Consider the following 23,825-nt stretch of genomic DNA (forward strand, 5'->3'; position numbering starts at 1 on the left):
TTGTCTCAAGCGAGTGTTCGCATGCTTCAGGGACGGTGCCAGCTCCGAGCACAGTTCCAGGAGAGTTTCCTTTCGCATACGAAGGTTTTGCAGCAACTGATCATCATCCCACAGCTGCACAACGATGTGGTCCCACCAGTCTGTGCTTGTTTCCCTGCACCAGAACCTGCGCTCCACGGCTTGCAGATGACATGTTACAGCCTACAGCAATCGGGAATTGTCCTGCTCAATGTCTTGTAGCAGGGCAGCCATGGAGGCATAGATCAATCTGCTTCGCATTCTTGTTCTATTTCTAAAGTACTCCAGGATAATCTGCAATGTATTTGTCACGCTCACAATTATAGTGCAGAGTTCAGCTGGCTCCATTTCTCTGCATCAATGGTGATGGGGGGGAGTAAAAAAATGGCATGAAAAGCCTTTTCCTGTTTGTTTGGGAGGGGGAAGGGTAGGGGAAGCAGCGTTGCATCATGGGATGAAGATACTCGTCTCAAAAGCTACCATGGCTAGTTACACTGTGGGATAGCTACCCACATTGCACTGCTTTCTAATTCGAATTAAGGCTGGCCAGCGTGGATGCAAGAAACCAGCACAAACGCCATAGTGTGGACAGTCTGCTGCGATTTCTATAAATCGGTTTCTGAAAGTCAAATTAAGCTAATTCGAATTAGCGCTGCAGTGTAGACATAGCCTCAGACTCTGTGCTTGCGAGAGGGGAAGTATTGCCTTTTAGAGGTGCCTTCGGTATAGTGTGTAATTTCCCCAGATTACTGGGTGGGGGTTCCAGCCAGTTCTGTATTGTAGTGTTGAAAAGAAACCCCTAGATATTGAACCCGGCCCTGGTTGCTGCCGACTCCTCCTGGCAGAAGGGTTACACAAAAATAAAGGACGAAGTGGGTTACAGGCCACGAAAGCTTACGCCTGCAGAAATTAAATTTGTTAGTCTTTAAAGTGCTACAGAACTCTCGTTGTTTTTGGCTGTATACAAACTAACACAGCTACCCCCTCTGGAACAAAAATAAAATTGATCAAGGCACTAAGGAATAGAAAAGAATAAAAAATGTAATGGCCAATATACCAATGCTAGGAGCCTTGGTAACAAAGAAGAGGAATTGGAATTGCTTATTTAAGAGCATAAATTCCATCTACTGGTATTACTGAAACCTGGATGATTCTCACAATTGGAATGTTAAAATGAATAGTTATAACCTATTTAGGAAGTATTGAGTGGGCAAATGGGGAGGGTGAGTAGCACTCTGTGCAAAAACGGCTTTATCTGTTTCTGAGTTACAGATAACTTGGAAGAAAATGACCTTGAATGCTTATGAATCAATATCATAACTGATACAACATGAGATGGGATATTAGTGGGTGTCTGCTACAGACCACCAGCTCACACTAGGGAACAGAATGACTGGCTCCTTAAGTACCTGTCGGGGGGTGGCGGAAGCCGCATCAGGACTTCAACTTTAGAGACATATGCTGGAATCATCCTTGGAATTTCTAAATATTGTAGATGACAATTTCCTAACCTACAAAGTATTGAATCCAACATGAGGGAATTCTATATTAGACTTAGTCTTGATAGATACAGAGGAACTGATCACAGAATGAAAAATTAGTGGTAGCTTAGGTACAAGAGTTCATGACTTGATCACATTTGTTATGTGCAAATAGAATAAAGTTCAAACCTATCATATATATACTTGGTTCTTTAAAAAGGTCAATTTCACAAAGCTGAAAACAATTATGAGCCAAACCATCTGAGAGGAAGACTTTAAACAGAACAATATTAATGATAATTGGGGCTTGGGAATATATATAACAAATGGAAGAAAGGTGAAGTTGATAATAATGAATATGAATCAGAAGGTAGCTATAAATCAGGATTCACGTAATACTTTAACTCCTTTTGTTTTGCAAGTGCCTCAGCCCTCCTGAAAGCCATCCTACGATCTAAAATCTCTCTTGTAAAGTCTTGAAAGAGCAGTATTTTAGAGGGGCAATTGCCCCAGCGAAGCTCTCTTTTTTTCTCTTGCCTTGCATAGAATGGTTTCTTTGGTTGTGAACCCAAGAAACTTAATTATCACGGCTCTGGGTTAGGCCCTAGGAGCAGCCATTGGGACCAAGGACCTTTGGGCTCTTTCAATGTTGAATATAAAGTCCTCAAGCAGATCATGTATTTCATTAAAACTCTGGGGGAAAATTCCAAAGGCTTCCCTTGTTTTGCTCCCTCAGGGACTCCTATTAATCTAAGATTGTTTCTGGGTGATCTGCCTTCCAGGGTGTCCAGTGTCAATTTAATTACATTTATGCTCCTGAGGTGTTTCTCAGTTTAGACAGACATGCGCTGCAGCTGATCCTCTACTGAGGAAATACAACCCTCTGCCTCTGACATTCTATCAAATAGCAGTGGCAAGCAGGAGCCAATAACAGACACTATTGTTTGGAGAGTGGTGACTGTAGCTTTAATTGTGAAGGTGTCTGTAGCTACCTCTTTGAGTAATCAGTACACTTTAACTATCCTCAACAGCAGCCGTCTTGGCTGCGGGAGTCTCTTCTTCTGGATTTGCAGGTCAAAGAGGAGCTCACCATTGCTGGTGAGCCCTCAGTTGGCATCAGCATAGTTTTGTCTTGCTGGGTAAAAGGGGCACCCAACAATGGATAGGGGTGGATGCTTGTGAATTGTCCCAGAGCTCACTTTGCCATGTTCTATGGCCCCCAGTAATCATCATCCTGGCATGTTCCCATCTCCACATAAATCACACTCTGATACAATAGCCCCAAACCTCCTATCTGAACTTTTCACTTTAGGTTTCTCACAGAAAATCTCTCCACACACACACAGCCACATCCTGAATGGCCCTAGAACCTGGATGTAGACGAAGGCAGTATATTTCTGCCCCCAAGATCCTGGTCAGAATGCCTTCTCTTCCAAGCGAAAATAAGAATTCTTTCCATCTCAAGAGAAGAAGATTTGTTACTTTAATCTATAGCATCTTGCAAGGAACTTGGAGGGAAAAGCACAGAGTACAGGAGGGAGGAGGCACCAGGGGATCAGTCTGTGTGCACATGGCTAGAATGCTACCTGCAGTTGCAACATCACTGTAAATAGTTTCCTTAATAAGTTTAGTTTCACAGAAATGGAGTCCTCTCATTTTATTACCCAGCACACAGTACATGAAACATAGTCCACTCAGAAAATGCTTGGACCCTGCCTGATTCCAAAATTTACAGATGCCAAGAAACAGAAGCATTAGTGAATCATTAACCCAAGAGAAGCATCTACCACATTTGCACCCGTGCACAGTAGCATGAATCAGCAGTAGTCCCTTTGCTACATTGAAGGGGCTGCTCATGCCTAGCATTGCCTGGGGCTCAACATACCAGGTTTCCTCCTACAACTTGCATGGCATGGTCTGCACCACTCTCAGTCCAGGCCAGTATCTATATGGCAAGATTGAGAACTTTATGCTTGCTTTACAACTGCCATTCAGAAGATCTAAGTTAAATTCCCAGGGTCCCATTCTCTTCTCATGCCTGTTTAACCCAGTATAACTACAATTACTTCCATGGAACTACTCCTGATTTACATCAGTGTTAATGAGAGAAGAATATCTAGATCCCTTAGCCAACATGATATAGGAGCAATAATGAGACAGTACAGTCAGCCCCAAGAAGAAAGACAGCTTCTCCTATTGCTCAAGAGTGACTTTTGATGACAAAGAAAGAGGGAGTTCCACCCAGTCCTTCCTGACCAGAAAGTTAATGACTTCACAGAGGGACCTTTAAAGCACACCACCCAACATTTCAAGTGGCTAAAGCAGGATGCAGTGCCACTCAGGGTTTAGTCCTTCTGCCTCTCTGTAGATGGAGAGAGAAGAGTGGATGGACCAAATTTAATTGAGGTTGTGACCTAGCGCATGGAGTTGCAATGCTACTCAAATTTGGCTCAGCCACTTCTCCATAGACAGGGACAGAGGGGCAGCCAAGCCAAACCTGAGTAGCGCTGTGACCCTGTGCAGCCGGTTGCAACACCACTTGGTTATTTGGGGGGCCCTCGTAAACAGGGGATCTGGGTAAAACTACCCCTTTTACACTCCTTCCCCCTCCCCCTGAATGCGAGAATTGTTCTGCTTCAGCTGGGACAGAGTGTATTGTGGGGGGTCAAAGCAGAATAACCCTGTAAAATGCAGAACTGTTTGGAGGTCTGCTTTAAAGTTGACAGAGATGTTTAGAAAAGGGTGTAAAAGTTAGGGTTCCCAGGTCTTTGACACATTTAAAGAGGAACCCTTGGGTGAAAAAGCGGACATCTTTTGCTATAAACTTGAAATAATGTAAGTAATAGAATATGTCAGATAAAATATATGAAGTTCCCCCCGGAAGTCTTCTCTTTTCACTTCACTCTTTCAGAATTCAACTTAATAAGCTACAAAGATAGATCATTTTAACAGCCACTCCTCTAACTTCTCTTGCCTTTTTCCAGAAAATGTCAGCAACTGAAATGCAGAATAGAAATGCTGCTTCAGTTTTCTTTCAGATAATTTATTTTCTTTGTCCTTTGACATCTGACTGCAGATAGGATGGTTTAATTGCCCAAGTAAAGGCAAATAAGTGAAATGTGATAAAAGTGACATTAAATTCCAAATAGACTTCAAATGAATTAAATTAAAATTTAAAATACGAGACAAAATAAAGAGCACTACAAATACCTGCAAAATACAATACAAGGTGTTTTCTTTTTTTAAAGCAGACAACTCTAGTGTTCTGTTGGGGCACAACCTAAGACACAACTTAGTCAATTTAAGAAAAAAAATTTAAAAAGATATCTTGAGACTTCTAAAAATACTGCCTAAATCACAAGCTAGTTAAAAGCTAGGTGTGGGCAAAGCCTGTCTCAGGGTCTATACTCCATCTCCATCTTCCTTGACCTATTGGGCTTCCTTTGAAATTGTCAGCCTTGTTCTTCTTGAATCAGTTTCTTTCTTGACTTTCATGACAGTGTCCTCTGCTGGTTCTGCACTTACCTCTCTAACTGTATCTTCAGTGTTTTGTTCTTTGAGTTCTCATACCCTCTACAACTTTCAGTAGAAGCCCCGAAGGACCCTATCTTTAGCCTCCTTCTTTTCTCCTTCTACACCCCTCCCCTGGCTGGAAGTTGAAGCTAGACAAATTTGGACTGGAAATAAAGAGTACATTTTTAACAGTGAGTAATTAATCATTGTATTGGAACAACTTACCAAGGATTGTGTGGTGGATTCTCCAACACTGGCGATTTTAAAATCAAGCTTGGATGTTTTTATAAAAGAGATGTTCTAGAAATTAACGTGGGGAAGTTCTGTGATCTGTGCTATATAGAAAGTCATACTGGGTAATCACAATGGTCCCTTCTGGCTTTGGAATCTATGAATTAATCATTTTCAAGGCTTCAACTATCATCTTTGTGCTGATGACTCTCAGATCTTCTTTTCCACTCCAGACCTGTCTCCCTCTGAATAAACACACCTCTCTGCCTGTCTTTCTGACATCATCACATAGATGTTCATCTGTAAATTTAAACTCATATTGGCTGAAACTGAGCTCTTGATCTCTTCCCATAAAGCCCTAACTTTTCCCCCATCTCCATCATCATAGACAACACTACTATCTTCTCAGTCTTTCAGACCTGTAGCCTGAGCTTTGTGTTTGATTTAACCCTCTCTCTAGGCCATAGATCCAGGCCACCTCTAAATTTGCTAACCTTTCTAGGTAATACTTCTAAGCCCCGGCCTTTCCTTTTTGTCTGCGTCATCCAGAATCTTCTTCTCTTTGTCCTTGACTACCACAGCATCTCTATCTTCGGCTTTCAGGATTGCAACTTTGCCTCCCTTCCTCCATTCAAAATGCTGCTGCTTAGATCATCTTCACTCTGACCACATCAATCCCCTCTCCACGTTCCTCCACTGGCTCTTTCTTCACTTCTACGTCACTCAGAAACTTCTTATTTTTACCTTTAAGGCCCCTCATATCTTAGCCTTACGCTATCTTCCTGCTCTAATAATTTACCATGAAGTTGATTCTGCCTTTTCTCTTCCAACATTCCCAAACTACACATCAGTCTACTTTTCCCTCAGACAACTTCATGCTTTCTCCCATGATTCCTTTTATGCATGGAAAAAAATTGGAAAAACATCCATATAGCTACTACTCTATTCTCCTCCAAACACCTCCTTAAAAGCCATCTCTGCTGCATACCTGCAAAACTCTATCTGTTGACCATGGTTCAGTAGTCGATGAGCTATGACTGTCTCTTTCCTCCTTTCTTTTCCTACTCCCCCATGCTTACTACCTGCTGCATTCATGCATTTTTTCTCACTCTACTTTTGCCCCCAATTAAAAACAACACATATCTGACAAAACTGCACCAGTCATGACCATGTTGTTTTTATTATTTATTTGTATTATATTTGTTATAGTCCCATCCACAGCCAGTCATCTTCTAGATCCTAAACTCTACAGGTCTCTTTATCTATGTTTGTACATCACAATAGAGCACAGTAGGGCCTCAAACTTGATTGGAGCCTTTGGATGCTACAATAAGGTTTATTAATAATCATCATCATTCTGACCAACCATGATTTGATTAGAAGTTTACTGAGTGCTTATATCTGTGGTCTCAGTTCAGCCCATTATAGAAATAGGGACAAGCCATGAAATTCATATCTAACTCCAAACTGCCTCAAAATCTCAATGTTAGGAGACAGAGGTTTGGTTTGGGTCCATCAATTTTAAAAACCAAGAATATGTTAAAGAGGAAGAACAGTTTTCTAAAAGTCATTAAACAGAATGTCTAATTTTCAATTTTTTCCATCCTATGAAGAATTAAAATCACTCAAGCTACCGATCCCTCATATAATATAATTTGGATTATCTAGATGTAATCAGTGTTTAAATATCATGATGCTAGTCCCTTAAATGAGGAACAACATACAAGATTAAAAAATGGAAAGGAATTAGCTTGGAATGGAAGTTAATGTTTTGTGTAGTGGTAGCAGAACCCAGGGGGCATCTGTGATATTTCTACCCACCTAGAAACCTAGGATATAAATTAATGGATTCTAGGCAGCTTCTTATCAAATTATCTTCAAAAGAATTATTCAAAGGAAAATCACCCATATTTTTTCAAAGCAGTGGGCTAGGAATACGTTATGGCTCAGATATTGCACGGGAAATGAAAGAATATTTGGTTTTGCTCTGTATATGTCTACCAGTTCTATTGGTCATGCTGGTATATTATACCTTCTTTGATAAAATACTTTAATAATGGTAAATAATCACTGAAGAACACTAATAACCTGGCCATTCATATAGTACAGCAGAGGTCTGGTCTGTCTCAGTGATGTGAAAGTTCAGATAAGAGGATGAACACTGAACAGTGATCATGGAAATTAAAGAGACACATAATAGGAATTTATATTTGTTTCCCTTTTCAAAGTTATTGTCTTATGAGGTGGCTGTGTGTCTGTCTGTTTGTGTGTGAAGAAGACTTGGCAAAGATGTAACTCTCCAAAGCTATTAATCTGTTTTAGAAGCTTAACTCAATTGTAGAAAATTTCATAAAAGATAATGCTAAGGAACAGTGCCTGTTTTTCACTGAGCAGTCAAAAAATATCAAATGACAAAATGCTATGCAAAATTTGTTAGGCAGAGAGAGTCTATGAAGTAAAGGATGCCAAGGTAAGAAATGCAAGTTATTTATTCACAAGAGGTAGAGAACCAGTGAGTACTTGTCTATGTTATGTGTCCATAATCATTTTCATGCACAGAAATGCCTATACTTTCAGAAGACAACAAAGCTAGGTATCCGCATTTTGACACGGAACTGTATTCATAGATGACTAAACGGAGCCTTAGTGGTGAGGACGTGACTTGTGTAGCTTAAATTTATGACAGTTCATCTGCTATGTGAGTGGTATCTTGAATGGAGTCCAGCAACTCTTCCGTCAGCTGCATCCATATGCTATGCATGTGTTCACTGCTAAGCACAACTTATAAATTTAGTCCTTGTGGGTGAATTTTCTTCACTTTCGCCATGTTTGTGGTTCATTTTATATATGCTTTAAAGGAAATACACTTTTTTTTTAAAAGTTCCAAGCATATTCTTCAATGGCTCTCAAGCATTTCATAGTGACCTCTGCAAGTTTCCCAGACCACCTCAATCTCACATCATCAGCTGGTATATTACATTTGTCTGGACTGTTTTGTCTGTACTGTGAATTGCAAACTCCATGGGGCATGAATGGTGCTTTCTTATCTATCTACACAGTGCCAAGCATACAGTTGGTGTTTGAGAAATAATAATAGTAATATTTGCATGTTTAAACTTTGAAGACTCCTGGGTTAAATAATCAAAAGGGTACCTCTGAAGGAGTGATAGAATTGTGCACTCTTCAAATTCCTATGAGAATATGGGTAACAGCTAATCCTTAACCACATAAAAGTCACCTTATTGATTTTAATCTTTCCCCATATTATTTTTAGCCAACACTTCTTATTTATTATTAGAGTCCAATCATTTTTTGCAGCATAAATCTGGGAAAAGGGCTGGGGATTAGTGTGCTTTTAATAGCTGCTTTGAATGATACCCTTCCAGATCTCAGAAGTGAAGATAATTTTTCCGAGAAGAAATTGAGGCTGGCAGAAATATTAGATGTAGAACTACTGATGGTAATAATGACACACACCCAGCCAAGGATTTCTCTACAGCTCCCTTGAATTTTCCCAGCACCCCCTCAGTGGCCAACTAGTTTCTTCAAGCAGTGTTGCCAATTTAGTCATTGGCTGGACATTTTAATTGAAATTGAAATTGAAACATTAATACACACTTTAAAAACATACACAGTATATGATAAAACACTTGGACTTGGAAAAGCATAATAGGTTTGAAAAATATGAACAAAGACCAGCTTCCTCACACAGTTCTGTTTTTTATGACAATGTTGGCACATTCGTTCCGGCGATGCTGGCCGACCTAATAATGTAAATTATGGTTTGTAAGCAAGGTCTGAATGAGCTCTCGCCTGACAGCTAGTGATGAGCCTGGAGGGTGTGGGGGCAAAGCTTCAGGACCAGACTGTATTTACATGAACACACCTACTCTGCCTAGTTTCCAGCAGACAGAACTGTGTTGCCCAAGTGATCAATTTTGGCTGGTGTTGGGTTACAAATCATTTTAGTATTGAATGTGGGGGTAATACAATGTTGTTATTCTTGTATGAGTAAAGGGCAGCAGAACTGGACTTTGCCTGACGTGATTGAGGGGTGTCACCCTCGACTGAACTGCACTCACTAAGCAGGGGGTTTGGATGCCAGATCTCAGTGGAGACAGAGCGGGACAGGTGTTTTGTTTGGTGATGTGGGCTCTGCCTAAGAGTCACAGGCACCATTTGACCTGTTCGTCTCCCCTGTTAAAAGATAGAGCTGATTAGGTTTCATAGGTAGCTTTTGTTTTGTTAAATGACAACTGAGCTGAAATCACTGATAATCAGGTCTAAGTGAGGAGTCCTGCTGTGGACAGCGCATTTCTGCGGAAGAGACTGCCCAGCCTACACTAGCAGTGAGGTTTCCCCCACTGAGAGCTGAAATCACTGAGAGCTGGGTGCAACCTCAAGAGACCGACATGCAGAGGTCACAGTGGCGGGAGGCAGTAGAAGGTGATGGAGCAAGGCCACCGGCGATGGAGCAGTGGAGTGAACGATGGCACGACAAACAACAGCAGCCAGAGCAAGCGGCAAGCGGCTGGAGGAATGACCAAGGTGCCTTCTCACTGCCCCTGTGGGAGGTGAACTCATGTGAAAGCAACTCTGAGCTCTGGGTCTCCACTGACAAAGGAAAACAACGGTGGGGTGCAGTGGAGGGAGAAGGGGGGGCATGTTAAACAAACATTGTTTGTTGGACTGTGTTTTAGTGACTTTGCTCTAGAATGCTAGCTTTGTGACTGGGAAACTTATATAAATATATGTTTCCTAGCAGGCCAAGATTTTTAAAATGCTTTATTTGCCAAGGTCATTATCACACACCATCGCTATCTCAAGAGGTTGTTATCTTGGAGAGTTTCTGAACTAAACATTTTTATTATAATATTATAATTAATATTTACATAAGAGAAGCCATATTGGGTAAGATCAATGGTCCATCTAGCTCAGTATCCTGTCTTCCGACAGTGGCCAATGCCAGGTGCTACAAAGGGAATGAACAGAACAGGCAATGATCAAGTGACCCATCCCCTGTCATCCACTCCCAGCTTCTGGCAAACAGAGACTACGGACACTTCAGAGCATGGTTCTGCATCCCTGCCCCTCCTGGCTAATAGCCATTGCTAGACCTATCCTACATGAACTTATCGAGTTATTTTCTTAACCCTGTTATTGCTTTGGCCTTCACAACATCCCCTGGCAAAGAGTTAAACAGGTTCACTGTGCTTTGTGCAAAGAAGTACTTCCTTTTCTTTATTGTAAACCTGCTGCCTAATAATTACATTGGGTGACCCCTAGTTCTTGTATTATGTGAAAAGGATTAAATAACATTTCCTTATTCACTTTCTCCACACCAGTGAAAATTTTATTGACCCCTATCATATACCCCTTAATTGTCTCTTTTCCAAGCTGAAAAGTCGCAGTAATTTAAACCTCTCCTCATAGAAAAGCTGATCCATATCCCTAATCATTTCTGTTGTCCTTTTGTATACTTTTTCCAATTCCAATATACCTTTTTTGAGATGGGACGACCAAATCTGGACGTAGTATTCAAGACATGGGAGTATCATGGATTTATATAGCAGCATTATGATATTTTCTGTCTTAAACAGAAAGTATGATGTGACAGCCATGTTTGTTCGCATGCACTGTTTTGTGTGTGGCAGCAGTCAAAAAAATCTAACAAAATGTTGGGAATCATTAGGAAAGGAACAGATAATAAGCAAGAGACACCTCACACTACAAACTGGAGGCCAATGTTAAGTGCATTGTCACTTGTTAATCCTGAAGTTGGACACTGGCGCCAAATAAGACCAGCACATGCTTATTATCTTTCTTCAAGAAACTCATCTGACTGGTTAGTAGCATGCAGTGCAACAGTGAAAGATGCAGCAGTTGAAAAAGTGAAGAACCAAGAAAGATGTAGATGTAGTGCTTCATAGAAGGCTTGAGTAGCCAACTTTAATTTGTGTGATGATTTTAAAACATGATTCAAATCTACTAAAATGGTCATGAAACACTTCTCAGTTTTTACTGTGATGCCATACAGCCCATTTTCACTCTCACAGTCTCACCCCTCATTGGCCCTCGCACCCAACCACCGTAAATTCGAATGTCCCCTGTAATTTCAGTTCCTGGGGAAAACACTGCCCATAACACATTATAAAAGCCTTTTTTCTGGCAAGCATTTGTTCCCAGGTCTTCCACTGGAACAGAACATACCACCCTAGAAATCTGCAAAGAACTTTAGAGTCAATGTAAATGAGAAAATTAGCAACGAAAGAAAATAAATACTTTTCTCACAGTTAGCAAATGTAAAAAAGCACTGCTTTGATACTGAAGACTAGTACAGGTCTTCAAAAGTGAGAGTTATGTACCATTCTTTGGTGAGAAGAACAATAATTCCCAGAAGAAGAAGTAAAAATATGTCATTAAGATGGAGACAGTAAACTCATATCAATAAAGCAATAAGGGAAAGGTCCTAATAGAATATTATCATTTTAAAAAGCACAAATTTCTGAAAATACAGAAATTAAAAGTTAAGATAGCATTTAAAAAACAAACAAAAATATAAAAATATAGAGATTAAGTAATGTTCCGAAAGTTATATAGGGAATATATGCTGCTGGCAGGAATAGCATTTAGCTCTCCTCTGTTTTAACCACAGATCATCTTTCCTCTTCCCGGAGGCAAGATATTGGTGTTACTATTTTGTGAGGGGTGAGTGAATCAAAACCTAGACTCTGTTAGAATATTTACCACATATCCACTGGATAGATAATTAGTGCCTATATTTGTATGTCAAGTCCTGTACTGGGTAGTGATGTGCGTGGCTTATATTGTCGGTGCTGAGTCTGCATGGGCTGTGGACAGAAATCACAGTGGGACAGTGCTTAGCGGCCTGGTCCTTCTTTGGAATGTGTCTGCTAATGTTGCAGGAGCCAAGCTTTCGTTTTAAAAAATTAAGACCCTAGCCCCTGTGGTTGAAAATCTAAACTTCAAATTGTGAGCCACAGGTAAACAGATGCAGTGAAGTCTCATTTTGACATCTCATTTTGGCATTTCAAGGGAGCAGAGCTTGGTTTGTGGCTGAGGCTTTATTTATGAGTGGAGATTGGGAAAGTACCCATTTTCCCCCCTTCTCCCCAGTTAAACAGCTGGGTGGGGACATATGGATTACTCATGATTTGGGCTAAGGGAAGTTGGGGATGTAAGGGTTGGATTAAAGTTGTTTGGGGCCTCCTTGTTCCACATTTCAATCCTTTCCAGCGTGTACATTTTTGTTATTTTTAAGTGTAATCTTAACTCACAATTTTCTGGCTTTCAGACCCTGATCTTTTTTAAGGCTACAGCATTTTGTTAAGTTTCTCCCTCCCCCACTCTCAAGTTATTGCTACCTATTTCTATTTTTTCCTGACACTTTCTTTCTTTCCATCAGTGGTGCCTTGAAGTACCTCCGTGCCTTGGAAGCTTCAGGTTGGCCATTCCCAAGGATGCCATTTTATCAGCCAGGCACAAACCAAAGTACTTTCCTACTTCCATCCCTGCCACAGAGTCAGACCCATACCCGCCCTTGTCAAGTTACACCGACTGTGACTGGGGTGTATAAGAGAAAGAGGTGGGTGAGAGGAAGACAATAGGATGGGCAGGGAGTATGACAGGGATACCGCATGACTTTGCCTGTAAGGAACGTAGCATTGTTAAGAAGGTTATTTCTCCATTTATATTTTGCAGTGACACTAAAGATCTCTCAATTTATGGCTATTGCAGCTTAGGGTACGTCTACACTGCAACTAGACACCCGCGGCAGGCTTGTGACAGCTGACTCGGGCATGTGGGGTTCAGACGAAGGGGTTGTTTAACTGCAGTACAGACTCGGGCTTGGGCTGCAGGGCTGCGCTCTGGGACCCGGCCCAAAGCTCCTACACTGCCTGTAACAGCCCCTTAGCCTGAGCCACACAAAGCTGAGTCAGCCAGCACAGGCCGGCCACAGATTTTTAACTACAATGTAGACATACCCGTAGGCTCCACTTTTTCCTCTCAGAAGTGTGTCATGATCCCAGTAGCATGCAGATGGCGGGCTATGATTTTCTGGTCACCACACATCCTTTTGCTACTCCCTGCTGAGTCAGGTATGTGGATCTCCTGTGGAGAATAAGAAGAACCACATGAATAATTAAAGAATGCCTTCTTGTGAGAAATTCAGGGAGGTGAAACTATTTAATTTATCAAAGAGAGTGTTACGGGGTGATTTGATCACAGTCTACAGGTACTTACACAAGGAACAAAAATTTGACAATAGGCTCTTCAGATCAGCAGAGAAAGGTATAACAAGATCCAAGGGCTGGAAGCTGAAGTTAGACAAATTCAGACTGGAAATAAGGCACAAAATTTCAAAAGTCAGGGTAATTAACAAGTGCCACAATTTATCGAGGTTTGTGATGGATTCTCAATCACTGGCAGTTTTTGAATCAAGATGGATGTTTTTCTAGAACAGTGGTTCCCACACATTTTCCCTGCATGACCCATGTTCAGAGGTGTTGTTTCCCACTACCCCAGACAGCATGGAAGTTGCAGTTTAAAAATGGTGTCCTCCCTGCAGTGTGCCCTCAAACGCACAGTACATGCAAGGTCACACCGCAAGGAGGATGCCATTTTGCTTTACAAAATGGTGTCCTCTGGACTGCATAATCTCACAGACATATGGTGCGTGCAGCGTCATGCTGCATGGAGGGCACCGTTTTGTAGAGCAAAATAGCATCCTCCGTGCAACATGACTTTGTACGTACGGTACATGTGAGGTGACGCTGTGCGGAGGAGGCCATTTTGTAAAATGGCATCCTCTGCACACTCGGGATTGACACGACCCCATCTGCTGATGAAGTGACCTCACGTGGGGTCACGACCAACAGTTTGGGAACTGCTGTTCTAGAAGATCTGCTCTAGTTTAAACAGAAATTTATTCACTGTATAATCTATGAATCTATAACCAGGCTGGTGGGTGAGCGTGTGCCTGTGTGCGTGCACACACACGCCCACCGTGATCCCAGTGAAGGAGTAACTAAGACAGGCTGCAGATACACAGACTTACAGATACTTCTGATTGGTGACGCTACCCAAGAAAATATACATATTAATCTTTAAAGAGACCAGACCTCAGAATCTCACACCTATTGAAAATCTGTTTATTCATCCCTTCATTATCTGGTAGGAGCTAAATGGATCTTCATTAAACAGAATTTATCCTAAATACTGTCCTGATTAAGCAGCAGTAATTGCCATTATGCTAAATCAATTCCCTGGGAAACTTCCCAATAAGATAGATGTCCCAGTTCAGTGTGTCCTGATTCAGTAGAGTGGATTATAACATTATTTTACATTTATGTAGAATCTTTCATCTTGCAGCACTTGACAAATTATCAATATATTGCACCATTGAACTGCAGTGGCCTCAGGGGTGAAGGGCAGCAGCCAGCTGGCACACAGGATGCTGCATGGAGCTCTGAAAAATCCACACAGGAAACTGCATCGAGCTTAATTTATGAACCTTGAAGGTGAAGGTCTCAGCCAGACGGATCTCGTTTTGAACCTCTGGCTCGAAAAAGAATAAATCATTCTAACTTGGGGCCAGACTTCCAGCTGCACTGAGTGTAAACTCACCGTAAATGAGGAGGGGAGAGGGGAGAAGGATCCTGGGCTGGCCAAAGGCTGTAATGGCCCCTGGTGTACGGTAAAGCTACCTAGGGAGTGGTGTGAAGATCATCAGTGACAGTAGTTCCCAAAAGTCACTGCACCAGCCAGGGAGCAGGAGGAGCACCAGGCATTCTGTCCCACCCCCACTACCTCCTTCCCCGCCTTGGCCTACCCCCTGCATGGTGGCTAGGGAACCAGGTGTTGTGGATCCAGCTTTGCCAGATCTGTGCTATTCAAGGAGACCCCTCTCCTGGGGGAATCTTCACTGCCTCTTTAGGGCAGCTTTCTGCAGAGTTGGGTCTGAGGGTATGTCTACATTGCAGGTAGACACCTGTGGCTGGCCTTGTTCACCAGACTCAGGCTCGCGGGGTTCGGGCTGCAGGGCTATACAATTGGGGTATAGATGTTTGCGCTCAGCCTGGACCCTGAGCTCTGGGACCTTCTGAAGGGGAAGACTCAAAAAATAACAGCAAAACAAATGTTAAGTACATCAGAAGCAGCCTAAACAATCAGTGGGGTTCACTGGACAATTGAGATGCTAAAGGAGTACTCATTACGGAGAAACTAAATGAATTCTTTGCATTAGTCTTCATGGCTGAGGATGTCAGGGAGATTCCCAAACCTGAGCCATTCTTTTAGGTGACAAATCTGAGGAATTGTCCCAGTTTAAGATGCCATTAGAGGAGGTTTTGGAACAAAATGATAAAATAAACTGTAATAAGTCACCAGGACTAGATGGCATTCACCCAAGAGTTCTGAAGTCACAGCATGCTTTACAAGCGCAGCTGTGAAGCAGATAAGTGCTCCAACCTCCCTTTTACAGAAGAGGAAAATGAGGAACAGAGAGACCGAGTGTCTTACCTGAAGTCACACAGCAAGTCAGTGGCAGAGCCAAGATTTGAAATCAGGAGTTCCTGGAGACTTCCAAACCCATGTTAATTCTTCTAGGTGAAATGCAGACCTGTGAAGTAGACCAGGAAACTCAAGTCCTACATAAGCCACATTTTCATTGGGGATTTACATGGAACTTCATTGATGCATAAGCTTTATGCTTTCTGTCTGGGGAGAATTTAACCATTTGAGGATGGTGCCCCATCCCTCACTTGTCATGCATATAATTCACTCAATCTTCACTCAACTAAGAGTTGCAAGAAACTTTTTTTAGTGCCTACCAGAAGTGACGCCTCCCACAGGCTCTGATACTTTCTTCCAGGTGCTCTGTAGTACCTAAGTCCAGGATGATTGCATTGACAATTCCAGCAGTCTCTTCAGCTCATTCAGTGCCATGAGTCTTGCTACAACTCACACACAAAAGAACAGAATGTGAGCAACTGCCTTGAGTTCACTCAGAATTCTCAATGTTCAGCTGAAAACAAAGGCAAACCCTGGGCACTAATGCTGCAGTGCAGACAACTTTGCCTCCATATCAAACAGAAAACCTGGACTTTTTCTGCTGGAAGTCAGTCAGAAAATCCTCTAATCAACACGTCGCTAGCCTAGCATTTGATGCTACCAGGGTAGATGACTGGGGAGAACATAAAAACTGAAAATTCATTGCTCATTCACTATAATCACCGTAAATAAACCCTGGCATTTGAGACCAAAAGTGCCAGGCTGGTTTTATTTGCACAGTCTGTGTCATAAGACGCAGTTCTTCTTAATAGCTCCCAGTCATCTACCTTGCTACTCGACATGTAACCATGAGCCATCTTTGACTCCTTCCTCTCTGACTCACACATCCAGCCCATGAGTAAACCTTGCCATTTCTTCCTCCACAAGGTATCAGAATTCTGATCCTTCCTATCTGTCCGGTCAGCCATTAGCCTTGTCCAAACCCTAACAATCTCAATCCTCATGCTGCTGCCTTCTCTTCTCCAGCCTTCCTAACGCCCATAACATCCCACCCCCAGACCATCCAAAATGCCACCACGAAAATTATTTCCGTTGACCATCCCCCTGACATGTCATTCCCCTTTCTGAATGTCTTCACTGCCTTCCCCATGTCCATTGTATCAAATTCAAAAATTTTGTACCTTCAAAGTAGAAACAATTCCACCCCAACATATATCAGGAACTTATCAATGGCCAAATCCCTTTCCCTGACCCCCGTCTGCCAGCTACCCCTTTCATTTCCTTTTCCCACCGTCTCTCTGTACCTTTGTCCATGCTACCTGTTATACACGGATTGACCTTCTTGTCTCAATTCATAAACCTTTCCTTGTTCAGATCTCCCCTAAATTCTCATTTCTTCCATGCTGAATAAAAAAAAATAACAAAATAAATGATAACTGAGAAGCCTCTTCTATGTTTCCCAATATGTTCTATCTTTTCTTTGTCTATCGTCTATCTATATTGTCACCCATTTGGCAGGGAAACTCTATTTTCGTGTCTTGTACTGCCCTGAACACACTGGCTGTATCTAACAAATAATAAACATTGCAGCACCAGACTTTAGGTCATTAGATCAAGGTGTCATACTCATTTTTAGAGGGAGCCAAATTCCAATTTTAATTATAGTCCATAAATGAAGGACTGTATACTCTCCTGGATGCACAGCAGGTCTCCCACTGATGTCAATGGAAAGTTTGCATAAAGCGCAAAGGAAGAAAGATTATGGCCTTAATATAAGAATTACATTTCTAGGCTAGGTTCTCTCCTGTGACTAATTGAAGAGAGGGCGAGGTGGTCAGGGGGGCTAGTCAGAGCTCCCTGATTCTGAGGACTGGTTTATGCCAGCCGTGGAAAGAGTTAGCATTCCTGAAGGGTAATGCTAATTTACACTACAGCTCTAGGGTCTGTAATGGAGCCCATGTCAGTGGAGAGTCGGCAAAACAGAACTCTGTTACAGCCACTCCCCACACACCCCTGTTTCCTTCCTCCCTTGACATCTCCCTCTTCCCCCACACATACACACATTAGGAGTGTGATAGATGGGAAGCTGGTGCAAGAGCTGCCTCCGTCACCATTGCAGCAGCAGCAGGGAACTCCTTGCTGGTCATTTGTGGCCAGACTCTGGTCCCTTTGCACCTATGGTTGAGTTGGGAATCAGCTGAGATCAGGGGCTTAACACGTGTAAACAGGGTCTGAATGCGCTTCCCCCAGCATCTAGTGATGAGCTGGGCAAGAGAACTTCAGGAGACAACCTTGTTGGCATGGACACATCCATCCTGCCTAGGTGCTCAGCACGATGGGACTGCTTTGCCCAAATGATCACTTTTGGCTGGTGTTGGATCACAAGTCACTTTGTTATTGGGGCAGAGGTACTAAAGGGTTATTATGTGAATCAAGGGCAACAGAACTGTGCTTGGCATAGCCTGATTGAGGGACTCACCCTCAGCTAAACTGCACTCGCTAGACAGAGGACATGGGTGCCAAAGGCCTGTGGAATTGAGATAGGTGGTGTGGGCCCTGTCTAAAGGTCCTAGGCACCATTTGACCCTGCCTCTCCACTGTGTAATAACAGAGCTGATTAAGACGCAAGTGTGAGCCTTGTTACACACCGTACGGCGGAAATTACTGATAACCAGGTCTAATCATTAGACCTGTGTTGGGACAGTATCTGTGATGCTCTAAGAGACTGCCCAATGTGCATCAGCAGTGAGGCTCCCCCACTAACTGCTGAAGTCACTGAGCGCTGTATTAAGGGGTTGGACCTCAATACACTCGGCGGGGTGGTCAGTGGAGTGAAGCGGCTGGCAGGGTGGCCAGCGGGGCAGAGCAACAAGTGGCCGGCAGCATGGTGTGTGGCCAGCAGTGTGGCAGTGGACTGAGCAAGGCACTTCTTCTCCCTCTTCCCCAGCCACGGTGGGAGGTAAACTCCACAGGTGCACGTCTGAACTTTGAGTCTTCGCTGACCAAGGAAAACTACTGTGAGTGGTGGGGTGCTGTGACGGGAGGGGCACATTGAAGGAACTTCTGGTTGCTGCACTTAAGAACCTGAGGCAAAAGGAAACTGCCCAATGTACTCTGGGGTGAGTGTTTTGCTCATGGTTTTATCTTATGGACCCTGCTTCGGTGTTTTCCCAAGTTAATGCTGGGTTACGTTTCCCTTTTATTAAAAGTTTCTTTCCTACACTCAGTCTCTGTGCTTGCGAGAAGGGAAGTATTGCCTTTAGAGGCGCCCAAGGGGTGGTGTGTAATTGTCCCAGGTTACTGGGTGGGGGCTCGAGCCACTTTTGTGTTGTATTGTTGTAAAGGAACCCTTAGATATTGAACCCGGCCCTTCTTGCTGCCAGCTCCGACTGGCAGAAGGGGTAGACACATAATAATGATAGTAGCTCAGTCGCAGTCAGAATCACTGAGTAGGGAAATATACTCTCGGTTAGGACCACTGCCATTTCTGTTCTTTGTTTCTTTTCCTTCCCCTCCTCCTCTCTCTTTCCCCATCTTTGTAGCTCTTCTGCTCTCTTCACTCTGCATTTCCTTCCCTTGCAGCAACTCCCAAATTCCCTCCCTACCCACCCTGGGCTTGAAACTCCTTCTCCATTCACATCCCTGCTGATAAAATGAAATCGTTAATGATGGATCATTAAAGGATTATCACTGGCCTTTAGTGTTAACACCTCCATTATATTAACGAGGGCAAGGGAATTCACTCTTCCCAGAGCCATTGTTTCAGGCTGTCAGGAGCCTCAGAAAAACAACGCTGCATCAGTTACTCTGTCAACGGCTGGGCATTAACTTTGGAATCAAGAGGGCTAGAAACTCAGGCCTGATCTGAACTACAAAGTAAGCTGCCTTGTGTTGACTTATTTATGCATGTGTCTTCGTTCATATTTGTCACCAGCTGACATAAGGGTCCTGTTAGGGTGTTGCAGTAAAACCATCTCCCTGAATAGGCACAAAGTCATGGTTGAACTACTTTGGTCGACACAGTGCAATTCTGAGAGATCCTACAAGCTAGTGCTGCATCAGATCATGAACAAAGGCTTGGAGAGCCAATATAATTGAGAGCATGGAGAAAAACAGAGACAACAGGGAAAAGACTCAGGAGTCCCAGCAGGGCAGGGAGGAGGAAGTGCACCTGGACATAATAGGTCTTCTCAGGCAGCAAACACAAATTCCACAGAGATCAACCCACAAATCCAAAAATCCTGGACTCATCAACCTTTGCACTCTTTGAAGAACGCCATGCTAGCAGCTCCCTTTACCCTTCAACATTCCAGTAGCATCACAGACTGCATCCTCAGCCCTGCCACTCCACACAGGGGGACAGGAAGAAAAACAACAGTCTCACATAGACTGACCTGTGAAAACCACAGATTGGTGTATGTGTGGCCACAACAGACTACACTGAACCACCTTTTCGTTTACACAAATGGACATAAACATTTACCTCTTTTCCAAAAGGAATTTTAAAAGTTGCACCCCGTGAAGGTCTGTTAGGAAGCTGTATGACATTTTACGTTTGTTTGCGCTTTGATTCGGTGCACTGAATTTTTGCACTCAAAGCATCTTTATCAGTTCCCAACAAATATTACAAAATGCCAGAAGTTGTCAAGAAATCAAACAGTACTTTTAAATGTACACTAAGCACCACAGAATTCACTGCACCAAGACAACACCCAGCCATATTTATAAATGTACAGCAAGCAGCAAACAGTTCATAGCACAAGGCAAAGCCTTAGACCCAGCAGTATTTATAATTTGCAGCAGGCACAACAGAAGAGATACCAGCAGGCAATAGCCAAAAATCACATAGTTTAAATTACACAAGACAGAGAGAAATTATCTCAGGACAGAATACTACTGTGGCTGACTGTGAAAATGAAATCTTTAAAGCCTCCCTCCAATGCATAGCTTGACGTGCAGCTCTGGTAATAGCCCTGGTGTCTGGCTGTTCAAGCTCCGCCTCACCTCTCCAGCCTTGTGACCAAGGACCCCGCAATGCCAACTGGCAAAGGGGATTATAAGATTAGCCTGTTTCTAGTATGTAATTCTGGTTCACCAAAGACTGCCGTGTGAGGTCTGAAATGAAAGCCAGGATCACGCTGGTCATTGTTATTATTGTGAAATGTACATATAGATAGTACAAAGGACTTACGCATCTGTACTGAAAATATGTTTTTAGATTCTGTATCACAGTATAGGTAAAGAAACAGGTTTCCTCCTCAGACAAAAGCTGTTTATTTGCCTTTCTCTCAGTCAGCGTATACATTAAACATTGTAAGCTAACAGAATGGAGGCACATTTACATATGAAGTCATCAGAGAGATATGAAGTCAACAGGAAAGCGCACACAATGGGGGAAGAGAACCTTATTTAGACATGCACTTCAAAGGTTTGCTGGACTATACTGGGGAACAAAGAAGATAACCTGCACCTAAGAATGAGCAGTGTATTTACATTCATGAAAACAGGATCTCAACCAGCCATAGTTGAAGATGCTGCAAAAGGCTTTGGGTGAGATAAACTTCATTAAACAGGTTATCCTAATAGTTAAATTTAGTCTCTAGAAAGCATGTCTCTGTTATCCTTACTCACTATCTTTGGACTCTTTGGTAATATACTCATTCACTGTAAATATATCTTAGTGCTGTGATATTAAGTAAGGTGCTGATCCTGAGTTGACTCATACAAGCGGGTATGTATAGTGTTCCCTTGGGTACAGAAGACCTGGTATTTCTGTGAGTGTTCAGAAAATAAGGGGCTGGACAGTATGGGGAAAGCTTCAAAGGAGTTCGGGGACTGGGGTAAATCTTTTGTTAACCTGCAAAACAAAGTAAGAGCTGGCATAGTCCAAAGGAGAGTATTTGGGCTGATGGGGTCAGGTAGCTGACACCTAGTTAAGCACAAGCAAGTGTCCCTCCTGCTGGAGGCAGAAGGTGACAAGGTGAATCACAGTCCTGATTACCCCAAGAACCATCACAATCCTGGCACCAGCTTTTTCTCATTTGCCTCACTGGTATTATGCAGTGCACAGGACACCCATTGGGATGTTCTTCTCTCTGAATTTTAATATAGTGAATAAACAATACCAACAACCCTTCAATCCACCAAAAGCATATTCAACAATCATTCTGCACCTACTGAGCTGGTAGTTGAATATTTCCTTGGCACTATCCAGATGGCTGGCATACAGCTTCATGAGCCAGGAGAGCAAGGGGTAGGCCAGATCTCCCGAAACACTACTGGCATTTCCATATCGCCAGTGGTAATCAGCAGTTCGGGAAAGAATATCCCACCATGCAACTTTCTGCACACTCTGGTGTTCTTAGAGATGTAAGCATCATGCACCTTCTCTGACCAGCCCACACTGATATCAGGGAAGTATCTGTGGTGATCCATGAGCACTTGCATAATCTTTCTGTTGATGTACTCAGTAGCAAGGTGGGCTGATGCCAAAATAAAGATATGTATTCTATCTATCACCCCACCTCACCTCAGGAACCCCACTGCTACAAATCCATCTACTATTTCTTGCACATTGCCAAGAGCCACAGTCCATCATAGCAGGAGATGATTAATGGACCTGCACACATGCTTGACAACAGCCCTCACTGTGGATTTTCCAACTCCAAAATGATTTCTCACTGACTGGTAATAATCCGGCATTGCAAGCTTCCAGAACACAATTGTCACTCCTCAACTGTCAGTGCAGCTCTCATTCTGGTGTCCCTGCTGGTTGGACGGGTGGGGGGAGCTCAGCACACAGATCCAGGAATGTGACCTTTTGCACCTGAAAGTTCTTCAGCCGTGCTGCTTATCCCAAACTTGCATTACGATGCGATCCTACCAACTAGTGCTTGTTTCTTGGGCCCAGATGCACAGTTCCACCATCTGCAGCTGCTCTGTGAATGCCACCAACAACCTGGAATTTTTTTTACCAATGTCCATTAACAAACTATTCTTGAAGATATCCTCGTCTTCCTTCTTGTGATCCCAGTTGCTGTGGCACTTCCTGAAGGTCTGCAAATACAGGGAAATCATGTGTCCTGTATATGCAAAATTCATGAGAATAGTGTTGAGCTCTGAGGGCGCCATGTTTCTGTCAGAGATAGCAGAGACAGAAAAGCACTGAGTAGGTGTGTGGGATTTAAAAAAAAAAAGAAGCAAAAAAGTCATGGGATGTGATGTTTTCTTACCTCATGTTAGCTGCCACAAGATAAAATCCTAGTGAAGCCAAGCAGTCCATGGCTTTCACACTTTAGCGGGTTGAGGTAAAAACTATGGGGGAGTCCATGGGATATCTGGACCTCATAACACATGTTAATACTACAACAGTCTTGTCTTCATTAGGATTTTATCTCATGTTTGTCACCACATGTTAGTTAACATGAGGTAAAATCACACCGTTTTTCCTAGTGAAGATAAGGCCAGAATATGCCAGGTGTGCCACATAAATACATCTGATCAACAGGCCACGTGTTTGGCACCTCTGCTAGACCCTCAATGGAATTTAATGAAACAACCTTTACTTTCCACTTTTTTTTTATTCTGAACTAGTGGTCCTCAAAGTGAGTACAAGAGCTGGTCAAAACCTGTATAACAAAGGATTAGATGGTTGTGGAAATTTTGTCCATTTTTGAGTTCACAAACTGTCTATGAATTGTAAAGCAATGAGATGAAAGAATACTTTGATCAAAATGTGTGCAATAAGCGGTTGCTCCAAGAACAACTGCAACAAAATTTTGTTTTTAAAACTTTTTCAGTTGCATTGACTGCTTCTGTTTGGTAACATAAGTCACAAGGTATTGATTCTAGCTTCCTCACTGGCTGAACCAGTGAGTTTCAGTAACAGAAGCCATCTTCACAAGAGAATTGCTCTATCCTCTTTGAGTCAATCACTTAAAAACAGGGAATAGTCAGGAGCAGTTCTGTGCTTCTCATGGCTGAAATCTAGATGGGAGGATCATTTGTTATCCCATGAAGGTCCATTCAGGATTTTTTGGGGGGCAATAT

Source organism: Emydura macquarii, unplaced genomic scaffold (assembly GCF_026122565.2).
Source record: "Emydura macquarii macquarii isolate MOO-44397 ecotype Brisbane River unplaced genomic scaffold, CSIRO-AGI_Emac_v2 contig_2297, whole genome shotgun sequence".
Classification (NCBI taxonomy): Eukaryota; Metazoa; Chordata; order Testudines; family Chelidae; genus Emydura; species Emydura macquarii.